Here is a 12,153-nt window from a genome sequence, read left to right as displayed (position 1 = left end):
TGATTACGTCAATTGAGAAGTTCAACTGATTGTCTAGTTGACAAGTGGTTCAGCAGGAGACCTCAGAAGCCTGGCCAGCCAAAAGAGTGTTCAACTGATGAAGAAACCCAGCTGATTAGTTCAACTGATGAAGAAACCCAGCTGATTAGTTCAACTGAATGAGAGTGAAATCAGTTCAACTGACCAGTCAACTGATTTCACCAGCTCAACTAAAGATCAGTTCAGCTGACCAGTTCGGAGCATCAGTCAGAATCTTTCAGTTATAGATGAAGACAAAATCTTTCAGTGGATTCCAGCTGTGCATGAAGGTACAAAGACATTGTCCAGTCAAAGGACAGTGATGGACGTTGAATCAGAGCATTAAAGACAAAACGTTTCAGAAGGGGAGTCGAAAAGTCGAGACACAAAGTCCAAAAAACGAATTCAAGATGCAACAGATACAATAAATGAGTCTCACTGTACGTTCAGTTTTTTCACCTATATAAAGAGAAGATCAGTGAAGACTAAACAAGTTGAAGCAAGAAGAAAAAGAACGATATACAGAAACAAAAGCTTCAAACAAGATAGAAAAAAAGGGCACGCACATTGCATATTTTCTTTCAGAAGCATTCAGCCCAGAGGGACACTTTAATATGTTATCTGCTTAGTTTAGAAGCCATTTTCCCTCAGTGTGTGAGAACATATTTGTTCAGTTCTTTCACACAAATTCTCTCAACCACTCAAATACAGTCATGCACAAAGACGTTAAACTTGTGTATGTAGTCTTTGACACATAGACGTTAAAGAAGTGTTGGCTGGAAGGTGCTGCCTTCAGTCGTAGCTAGGAGTTCAGTTTAGGCAATAGTGTAAGTCCTAGCTGAGTGGGTTTGTACAAAGAGTTGTATAAATCAAAGTCTTCTAGTGGATCCTACCCGAGGCGGTAGAAGGGGTGAGGTAGAAGCAGTTGAAGTCTCCGAACATCCATAAACATATACCCTTTTTCGGTTATTCAGTTTACATAAGTTAAAATGTTTTCTAATATAACAGTTTTCTTCACGAAGGATTACTTCAAGTTTTTTCCGCTTGATTTTTAACCAAACTCGATTTAATTCATCGGTGTTAATATTCTTAGAACACGAGCTATTGCAGCTCATTGGAGAATATTTTGTTTGAAGCATCCGAAAGATGCTCAACAAACGATCCTTCAATTGGTATCAGAGCAGGTTGTTCTAAGAAGAACATTTGAAGAAAACTCTGTTTTAAAATTTATTACTTTAAAATAGTGTTAAAAGCTATTTAAAATTATTTCATAATATTTTCAAAACTATTTGAAAATATTTATATGTCGCTATTTAGTAAAGAGTTGAGAGATTGGCTCTGGAACTAATGTTGTAGCCACTTATTTATACTCTTTGCTTAGGGGTTTTAATTAGCCTGCAGGGGACTGAGAATCATCTGCAAAAGATGCACAGCTAAATTGATCGTTGAACAAGTTTTCAGTTGCAAGCCTACCAGATCAGCTGTTCTTCAGATGAAACTCATCCATGCTGGAACGTTGGTTGATTAAATCACCAGCTGTATTCCAGTTGAGCCTAGTCAGTCTTCTCGACCAGTTAGTCTGCGAAGAAGTCAAGTTCAAGCAGTTTAACTCGTTTCTCTAGCAAATTGAACTCACAACCGATGCAGCATTTCAAGCAGTCAAGCAACCAGTTGATGGTATATCCAGTTCTATTGCATAAACCAAATGATATCTGATGTTGTTTAAAATATGCTACTGTTGTAGTAATTTTTCTGGTTCAACTGATGTATGTACTCAGAAGTAATTACGAGGAAATTTATTTAAATAAACATCATATGTGTTCAGCTGTGTTTGGTTGTGACTGAATGGATATTTCTAGATCTCTTGTCTACATTGCTTGAATGATTATAATATCTGAATGAATGATTATATAAATATCTTTCAGATATAAGTTTTTATTCAGTTTTTGAGGGGGAGTTTTTCAAAAACTACTTTAAATTCAGATATAAAGGGGGAGCTTTTAATGATTTTTGAATATACTAACCCTTCAACTGAATATATTGCGCTTAGTTCAACCAACAATTATGTTTATGATTTAAGTTTACTTTAAAATTTTTGTGACTTTTATGCTTTTGAGAGATTTTGAGATATTAAGATGTTTATGCTTTATTTTGGAAAAAAAATGTTAGTTATAGGTGTAACGTACCGTACTTTTAACTATTTTAAAATTTGCGAAAAAATAAAAATTTTATTACATAAGAAATAAACTCTCAAATTTCTATTAAAAATAAACTGTTCATCCTAAAATAATTGAAATAAAAGGATCACGAATAAAGTTTGCTAGAAACACTTGTTTAAACTTCGTAAATCAAAACATGAAATCAGAGTAATAAAATTTGTCGTGCGTAAAATCTAAAAAAAGGGCGGTCCTCGGGTTTAGCCTCCCACTCAGTCCAAGTCAGCTCACTGGTCCGCACCCCTCGTCTCCTCAAAGTCATGCTCACCTGCATCGATCAAGTCTAGTGAGTTTAAAGACTCAACATGTATAAACTGGGATAACAAGTACTACATAGTAAAGCCACATGCATCTTTAAAGTTGAGCGTACATATTTGAAACTTGAACGTAATAGCATAAACATACTTGGAACTTGAACATGCGTGTAAAATCTTGAACTTACATACGTAACATAGACGTGCCATAACGTGAAACTTTTCTGAAACATGCTTGCAACATACATACTTGAACATACATGAACTTCATCATTTTGCGTAGAGATATGTTTCAAAGCAAGTGACCCATACATAAAACGCCTGATCAGACTAAACCACAGTACTGGACTGACAGGGAAGATCCATTGCCACATACATGAGATACCCGTTCATGCTTTAACGGGTGGATAGGTCCCTGATAATGGTTTACCGCTTTCCAATCCTGATCTAAACCCGATCATGCTTTACCAGGGTGGATTGGTCCCTGGTCATGATTTACCGCTTTCCAATCCCATACATAATTTGGTCACAAGCCATTTAGCATACCTCAAAAACTTAAAAATATTTTCTTTTGCACGTTGAACATACTTACTTACTTGGCGTTGAGGGATTCGTTAGATCTCGCTTGGGGCCACTGCTGCACATACAAACAAGATTACATGCACTTAACTTTCATAACTTAGAGGTAGGTAATCGCGCTCACCACCGAAGTACATAAATAGATCACTCGGGACTTAACCTCGTTAAATCATCGTACAAACCCATGACATCGAACCCCGAAAAATCTCTAAAGTGACGTGTGAACATTTCCCAACAATAAAAGACATGAACTCACTATTTGAACTTTAAAAGAAGTGGAAACCAAACACTTTTATAGATGGGGCCGCGCTCGGGCTGTAATATATTATCGCTCGAGCGCCAGGTCTACTAGAAACCTACCCTCGGACAGAAGGAGTGGCGCTCGGGCGGTAAACATTACCGTTCAGGTGCCGAGTCTTCTGGACTCCGCGACTCAGAAGCTTAAAACTCCTAACTAAATCATACGAATCGTGAACCAATCCATCAAGACTCATTCTATGACGCTATGACACTGACTCGATTCCATAAAACACCCCAAACGTCCCCAAAGAAACGACGTACCACATGCAACACAATGGAACCCATAAACTCAAATTTTTGACACAAATGGTTCCTACGACTTCTAATGCAACCAAGGACTATCGACACGAAACAAAGCATCAAAACTCATCCCAACATCATACCCCATATTCCTAAACGCAACAGGGATCACCGGTTGATCCCCAACGAAGCCTGCAACAATAAAACTACAAGAACACATCAAGAATATATTTTTCGGAAAAATGCAGTTTGAGCAGTCCCACAAAAACGGCCATAACTCACTCAATTCTTATTCAAATATTTCGGATTTACTATCAAATCGAAGGTATCAAAAAGTTCTACGTTTTATATGTTGAAAGTTTTCCAAAAGGTTGACCAAAAAGTCACAGTATTTAAAATGACAGCAAACTTCGAGTTTTGAGATCCAAAAACCGTTTCAAAAGTGATCCAACCATATTTGCTCAAACTTTTGCATAACATTCACATGTTTTTCATACAATAAACATCAAAATTAATAATATGACAAGATCGATACGAATCGTCCTCGAAATTAAATCTTACCAAATAACTCCGGGTAGCGACTCCTCATGTCTGCTTCTGTCTCTCAAGTGGCCTCTTCCACTGATTGATTCAGCCACCGGACTTTGACCAACTTGGTCACCTTGTTCCGAAGTCTCTCCTTCTGTCTGTCTAGGATTTGGACTGGTCTTTCCTCATATGACAGATCATGAGTAAGCAGTAACGGCTCATAACTCAAAACATACAAAGGATTCGCTAGGTACTTCCTCAGCATCGAGACGTGGAACACATTGTATACACCGGTCAGATTCGGCGGTAGGGCTACACGATACGCTAGTGTCCCAACTTTGTCAAGAATCTCAAACGACCCAATAAATCTCAGACTAAGCTTGCCACTCTTCCCTAATCTCATAACACCCTTCATGGGTGCTATCTTCACGAAAACGTGATCACCTACGGCGAATTCTAGATCCCTCCTTCTCTTATCAGCATAGCTCTTTTGACGACTCTGGGCGGTCTTCATCTTGTCTCGGATCTCGACCACAGCATCTGCAGTCTGCTGAACGATCTCTGGATCAAGTTCTGATCTCTCACCGACTTCATCCCAATGAATCGGTGATCTGCACTTTCTTCCATACAATGCCTCGTAGGGAGCCATACCTATAGATGATTGGAAACTGTTGTTGTAGGTAAACTCCACAAGATGTAGCTTAGATTCCCAAGTCACATGGAAATCGATTATACATGCTCTCAATAAATCCTCCATAATCTGAATTAGTTGCTCAGACTGGCCATCTGTCTGCGGGTGAAAAGCTGTACTGAAAAGCAACTTCATCCCCATGGCTGGGTGCAAACTCTTCCAGAAGGACGATTAAAATCTCGGGTCCCTGTCTGACAATATAGAAACTGGGATCCCATGCAATCGAACTATCTCCCTGATGTAAAGCTCCGCATACTGCGTCATGGAGAAAGTCGTCTTCACTGGTAAGAAGTGTGCCGACTTGGAAAGTCGATCCACTATAACCTAAATAGCATTGGATCCTCTGACTGACCTCGCAAACCAACTACAAAGTCCATGCTGATATTCTCCCACTTCCACTCGGGGATAGGGAGTGGCTTAAGCATTCCTGCTGGCCTCTGATGCTCTGCCTTCACCTGCTGATAAGTGAGGCATTCAGACACAAATCGACGGATATCTCGCTTCATACCTGGCCAACAATAAAGAATTTGCAAATCCTTGTACATCTTGGTACCTCCTGGATGGATGGAGTACGGAGATGCATGTGCCTCTGTCAGAATATCCCCTCTGATCGAAACACACTAGGAACCCACATCCTTCCTCTGTACCTCACAATACCATCGAAAACTGTGTAGAGTACACTGCCCTTGGCTTCATCCTCCAGTCGCCGATTCTGCAACTGCTCATCTGAAGGCTGATCTGCATGGACTCGGTCAAGAAAAGAAGACTGGACTGTCAGATTAGACAGTTTAGGAGCTCTTCCCTTATGATAAATCTCTAACCCAAATCTCTGAACCTCTGCTTGAAGAGATCTCTGTGCTGACAACTGTGCTATAACTGCGATTTTTCTGCTCAAAGCATCTGCCACCACATTAGGTTTCCCTGGATGGTAGCTAATTTTACAATCGTAGTCTTTTACCAACTCCAACCATCGCCTTTGTCTCATGTTCAGCTCTTTCTGCGTGAAGAAATACTTGAAACTCTTGTGATCAATAAATATTTGGCATTTCTCTCCATACAGATAATGTCTCCAAATCTTCAACGCAAAGACAACTGCAGCTAACTCAAGATCGTGAGTCGGGTAGTTCTTCTCATGCACCTTCAACTGCTGGAAGCATAAGCTATAACCTGACCATGCTGCATCAACAATGCGCATAAGCCGAGCTTAGATGCATCGGTGTATAGCACAAAATTGCCTTGACCTGCTGGAATGGCTAACACTGACGCTGAAATGAGAGCTTGCTTCAAAGTGTCAAAGCTCTTCTGACATTCATCACTCCATACGATTTTAGCATTCTTCTTAGTCAATGAAGTGAGTGGCACTGCTATCGAAGAAAATCCCTGAATGAATTTCCTGTAGTAGCCTGCTAAGCCTAGGAAACTGCGGAACTTTGACGCATTCTTCGGCTCAACCCATTCTTTAACTGCTGCTACCTTAGCTGGATTCACTTCGATGCCGCTGCTAGATATTATATGACCCAAAAACACTACATTCTCCAACCAAAATTCACACTTACTGAATTTTGCAAACAACTTGTGTCTCTGCAAAATCTGCAACACTGTACCCAAATGCTGAACATGCTCCTCATGGCTCTTCGAGTTTATAAGAATGTCATTAATGAACACTATGACGAACTGGTCTAGGTAGGGCTGAAATACTCGATTCATGAGGTTCATGAAAATTGCTGGAGCATTCGTCAGTCCGAACGGCATCACTAAAAACTCGAAATGACCATATCTGGTTCTGAAGGCTGTCTTATGAACATCTGCATCTTTCACCTTCAGCTGGTGATACCCCGATCGAAGATCTATCTTAGAGGACACTGTAGCTCCCTGCAACTGATCGAACAAGTCCTCCATCCTTGGAAGTGGGTATTTATTCTTGATCGTTACCTTGTTCAGTTCTCTGTAATTGATACACAGCCTCATGCTCCCGTCTTTCTTCTTCACAAAGAGCACTGGTGCGCCCCATGGTGAGAAACTAGGGCGGATGAATTTTTTGTCTAGAAGCTCCTGAATCTGCTGCTTGAGTTCTAACATCTCAGCTAGAGCTAACCGGTACGGTGCCTTAGAGATTGGCACGGTTCCTGGCAAAAGATCAATTGAAAACTCCACCTCTCTCTCTGGTGGAAGGCTTGTGACGTCATCCAAAAAGACATCAAGAAAATCTCTGACTACTGGCACATCAGCTATTGACGGAGTGGGTACGTCAGGTGCGGAAATAATACTGGCCAAGAAAGCCTGACATCCCTTGTGAATAAGTCTCCGTGCCTGCATGCAAGAGATCATGCGAGGGAAACTCCTCCATCTCGCTTGCTCGAAGAGGAACTGCTCCATGTCCAAAGGTCTTACCAACACTGACCTTTTCTGGAAATCAATGAGAACTATGTTCTTCGTCAGCCAGTCTATTCCCAAAATGATATCAAATTCTGGCATCGGCAACACGACTAGATCGGCATATACTAAGTGGCCCAGCAGTTCAAGATCGATGTCTCTGACCACGCTAGTAGCTGATAATTCTTCCTCTGATGGGACTGTCACTGAATAGCTCACGTCAAGTCCAATACACTTGACGTCTAGATGATTGGCGAACGTCTCTGAGATGAAAGAGTGGGTGGCCCCTGAATCTATCAAGGCCTTCATGGCAAATCTTTTTATGAAAATATTTCCTGAGAGAAGTTGGTATAAGACAAAAACTTATAGCCTAAAAATTCTAATCTTAACCTCAAGCACAGTAGAAAAATCTCTACACAAGTCACCAAATATACTACTAGGACACTAATATTCCCAAATAAACTTTTAAACATGCATGGCAAAAATAATACGGTGCTTAACTAAATGAGTTTACCGGTCAATAATGTCGTGTCTGGGTTCGCCTCCTGAGCATGCATGGTGAATACTCTTCCTTGAGTCGGCTGCCTCCACTGTGGGCACTCCTTTAACATGTGATCACTGGCCCCGCACTTAAAGCACTTGCCTGATCTATATAGATACTGTCTCGGATGTTGGCGATGGCACTTCGGGCACACCGGGTACTCACCCGGCCTCTGGTAAGCCTTTTGCTGTGGAACAGGACCCTTGCCCTTCGGTGGCCCCTGAAATGGCTTTTTCCCTGGCTGCCCCTGGTAAGGCATCTTAAACTGAGGTCGCTGTAGCTGCTGCTGCGGTGCCTGATAGGGCCTCTTGCCCTGCCTGTAAACCTCAATGTCTGTCTGATCTTGCTCTGCCGCCAAGGCTCTAGACACATCAACGACATACGTAGTCGGACCAGCAACCCTCACATCACGGCGCAAGATCGGCCGCAAACCATCCATGAAATGCCTCAGCTTCCCCTGGGCATCATGAGCTATCAGGGGCACAAAGTGACACTGTAGAGCCCAAAATCAGTACACATAAACCCATGCATTTATTTAATTGTTAAATTATTTATTCAAGTTTAAAATGCTTTATAGCGATGCATGATCTATTTAAATCGCATTATTTTAATTATTTATGTCTATGTGATGCGCATTAAATGTTTCCTTGAGTTTCATGTATCAGACGATTATTCGATGCGGGATCGTGGAAAAGAGACCGGCGACGATTTTGGAACTTTTAAAACGTTGTATTTTATTTAAGTTGGGTGTGTGGCATTTTAAAAGGTTTAATTAATTTTTAGCATCTTAAAAGCCTAATTTAATTATTAGGTGATTTTATGACTTTAAAGTTTTAAGGGTTTGTCACTTGTACATTTTATTTTAAATCAAGAGATGTTATTTTAAGTTAGGAGAAGGTTAGTATTTTAATTAGTTGTTAATTATTGATTAAGTAATATTTTAATCCCTTAATTTAACTAAACTCACACACACACACCGAGACACACACACACATACACGTTTTAACACCCACAACACACAGACACACATTTCAATTCAGATTTTTATTTTTAGAACAAAACCTAGGGTTGTTAGAAAGAAGAGCAGCCACCCCTATTCCCCACAATTTCCCGCAAGTTTTCGCCACTTTCTTTGTAAGAAAATCATGTCACGTTTGTCCCGGATCGTCTCTCCCATCCTTCCCGCTTCGGTGTCGTCAATCGGTAACGTTAAAGATTTAAAGGCATGTATATTCTGTTTTTCCTGCGTCGATCTCATCATATTATGTGTCGTAATGTTTATTATGCGTAAAAATTCATGTATGATATGCAAAGTTTGAGCAAAAACTTGTTGGATCTATTTCTGAAACTTTTTTGGATCTAAAACTCGAAATTTACTGTTCTTTTAAATACTGCGATTTTTCGTTCGCTTTTCTGGAAAAACTTTCAACATACAAAACATAGAACTTTTGGATACCTTCGATTTGACAGTAAATTCAAAATATTTGGATAAGAAATGAGTGAGTTATGATTGTTTTTGTGGGACTTCTCAAATTGCGTTTTCTGAAAATATATGCTATTGACGTGTTCTTGAAGTTTTATTGTTGCAGGATTCGTTGGGGATCGACGGGTGATCGTTGCTGCATATAGGTATATTGTTAATGATGTTGGGATGGTTATTGACGTTTTGTTTTGTGTCATTAGGCACTTGGGATAAAGAGTAGTCGTAAAAATCATTTTGTTGTCAAAAGTCGTGTTCACGGGTTTATTGTGTTCCTTGTGATGCGTGGTTGTTTTGGGGAAATTGTATAGGCTTGAGTCAGTGTTATAGTAGCCTAGGATGTATCTCGAGGTGTCAATTCATGGTCGGGATGATCGAGTTAGGGAGATTAAGTCACAAGCACAGAAATTTTCATTAATTTATTCATCCCACAGGTACACGGACCCGTACACGGACCTTGACACGGGTTCCGTGGCTTTGTTCCTTCGAAGTGTCATTTTCCAGAGCCTACACGGACCCTTACACGGACCATGACACGGGGTCCGTGTCCTTACTTCTTTTCGGGTATAATTTTACAGAGCCTACACGGACCCGTAGCTGGACCTGGGCACGGGGTCCGTGTACTCCATTTTTGGGCAAGATTATGTTGTTTGGTTTGGAGTTTCGTTGTCATGGTTAGTACGATAATTAAATGATGTCAAGTCACGAGTGATCTAGAATGTCATAAGCTATTTATTTAATTCGGTGGAGAGCATGAATACCTATGTCTAAATTATGCAACTTAAGTGTTGAAATTCATGTTAGTATGTGCAGCAGTGGCCCAAGCGAGATCCAATGAATCCCTCAACACCAAGTAAGTATGTGCGACGTGCAAAGAAAATACTTTTAATTTTTTGAGGTATGCTAAATGTCTTGTGACCAAATTATGTATGGGATTGGAAAGCGGTAAAGTATGACCAGGGACCAATCCACCCCGTTAATTTATGAACGGGTTTAGATCAGGATTGGAAAGTGGTAAAGTATGACCAGAGAGCAATCCACCCGTTAAATTATGAACAGGGATCTCATGTATGTGGCAGTGGATCTTCCCTGTCAGCCCAGTACTGTGGTTTAGTCTGATCAGGCGTATTTATGTATGGGTCACTTGATTTGATACATGCCTCTACCGAAAATAATGAAGTCTATGTATGTTCAAGTATGTACGATGTAAGCATGTTTAAGAAAAGTTTTATGTTGATGGCACGTCTATGTATGTATGTACGTATGCTCAATCTTATTTATGCAAGTCCAAGTTCCAGTATGTACGTTCTATTTTAAAGCTGCATGTGATCTTATTACGTAGTACTCGTTACTTCCAGTTTATTCAAGTTGAGTCTTTAGACTCACTAGACTTGATCGAGGCAGGTGAGAATGAGTTTGAAGATACGAGAGGTGGGGACCAGTGAGCTGGCTTGGACTGAGCGGGAGGCTAAACCCGAGGACAGCCATATTTTAAGTTCTTATGAAATGTTCAAAATACTCTGATTTCACGTTTTGATTACAATGTTTGATCAAGCATTTTTCCTTAGTAATTTTAGTCATGTTCACTCTTTTGCAAATATTTTCGGTTGGACAGTTCGTTTATGATCACAGTTTGAAAGCTTATCGGTATTTATGAAAATTTTTATTTTTCCGCAAATTTCAAGTAGTTTAAAAGTACGGTACGTTACAGACACCCCCTTTGAAACTTCCTGACAAAGTCTGCCACGCTGATGACTCCCTGTCACAGCGTCATGAACTCCCTTGTCAATCTGGAGCGTACTTCCTCAGTGAAGTACTTGGAGTAGAAAACCTCCTTGAATCCATTCCACGTCAGTGTTTGCAAGTTCACTGACACCGACGTACTATCCCACCACAGTCTGGTGTCCCCTGTCAGAAGGAATGTGGCACACCTGACCCTGTCTGCATCTTGTAGCTCCATAAAAACAAAAATCACCTCGATGGACTTAATCCATCCTTCAGCTATCATCGGGTCAGTAGTCCCCGAGAACTCCTTAGGATTCATCCTCCTAAACCTTTCATACACTGCCTCTGGTCTGGGTCTGGGCCTCGCCCTCGTGTCCATTACCGCCTAGTTTCCCGCAAACTGTGAGAAGAAATGAGTCATACCTGCAAGCATCTGTGCCTGCATATATGGCGGTGGAGGATGAGGTGCATCTCTCCCCTCCTCACGAACCTCTCTGTCCTCATCCCTTGCTTCCCGGTTAATCAAGCGTCTAGAAGGCATACTGATCCAACAATTTACCCAACACGTAAACACAATGTGCATGAATATAACATCAATAGCATAAGATGCACGTAATTTGGACTTAAAACATGGACATGCCGAAATCATGACTTAATGCTTAATACATGGAATAATTCAAAACCTTAAAACTTACAGACTTGAGGTGTGGCTTCGTGATCTTCTCGCAACTAGCAGTAGGCGTAACCCTTTACAAGAACACCACTCTCATACCAACTGTAACGTACCATACTTTTAATTATTTTAAAATTTGCGGAAAAATAAAAATTTTCTTACATAAGAAATAAAATTTCAAATTTCTATTTAAAATAAACTGTTCATCCAAAAATAATTGAAATAAAAGGATCACGAATAAAGTTTTCTAGACACACTTGTTTAAACTTCGTAAACCAAAACATGAAATCAGAGTAATAAAATTTGTTGTGCGTAAAATCTGAAAAAAAACATGGGCGGTCCTCGGGTTTTGCCTTCCACTCAATCCAAGCAAGCTCAGTGGTCCGCACCCCTCGTCTTCTCAAAGTCATCCTCACCTGCATCGATCAAGTCTAGTGAATCTAAAGACTTAACATGTATAAACTGGGATAACAAGTACTACATAGTAAAACCACATGCATCTTTAAAATAGAGCGTACATATTTGAAACTTGAAC

This window comes from Primulina tabacum, chromosome 1, assembly GCF_025594145.1.
Source record: "Primulina tabacum isolate GXHZ01 chromosome 1, ASM2559414v2, whole genome shotgun sequence".
NCBI lineage: Eukaryota > Viridiplantae > Streptophyta > Magnoliopsida > Lamiales > Gesneriaceae > Primulina > Primulina tabacum.
Note: the sequence above shows the minus strand (reverse complement) of the source record.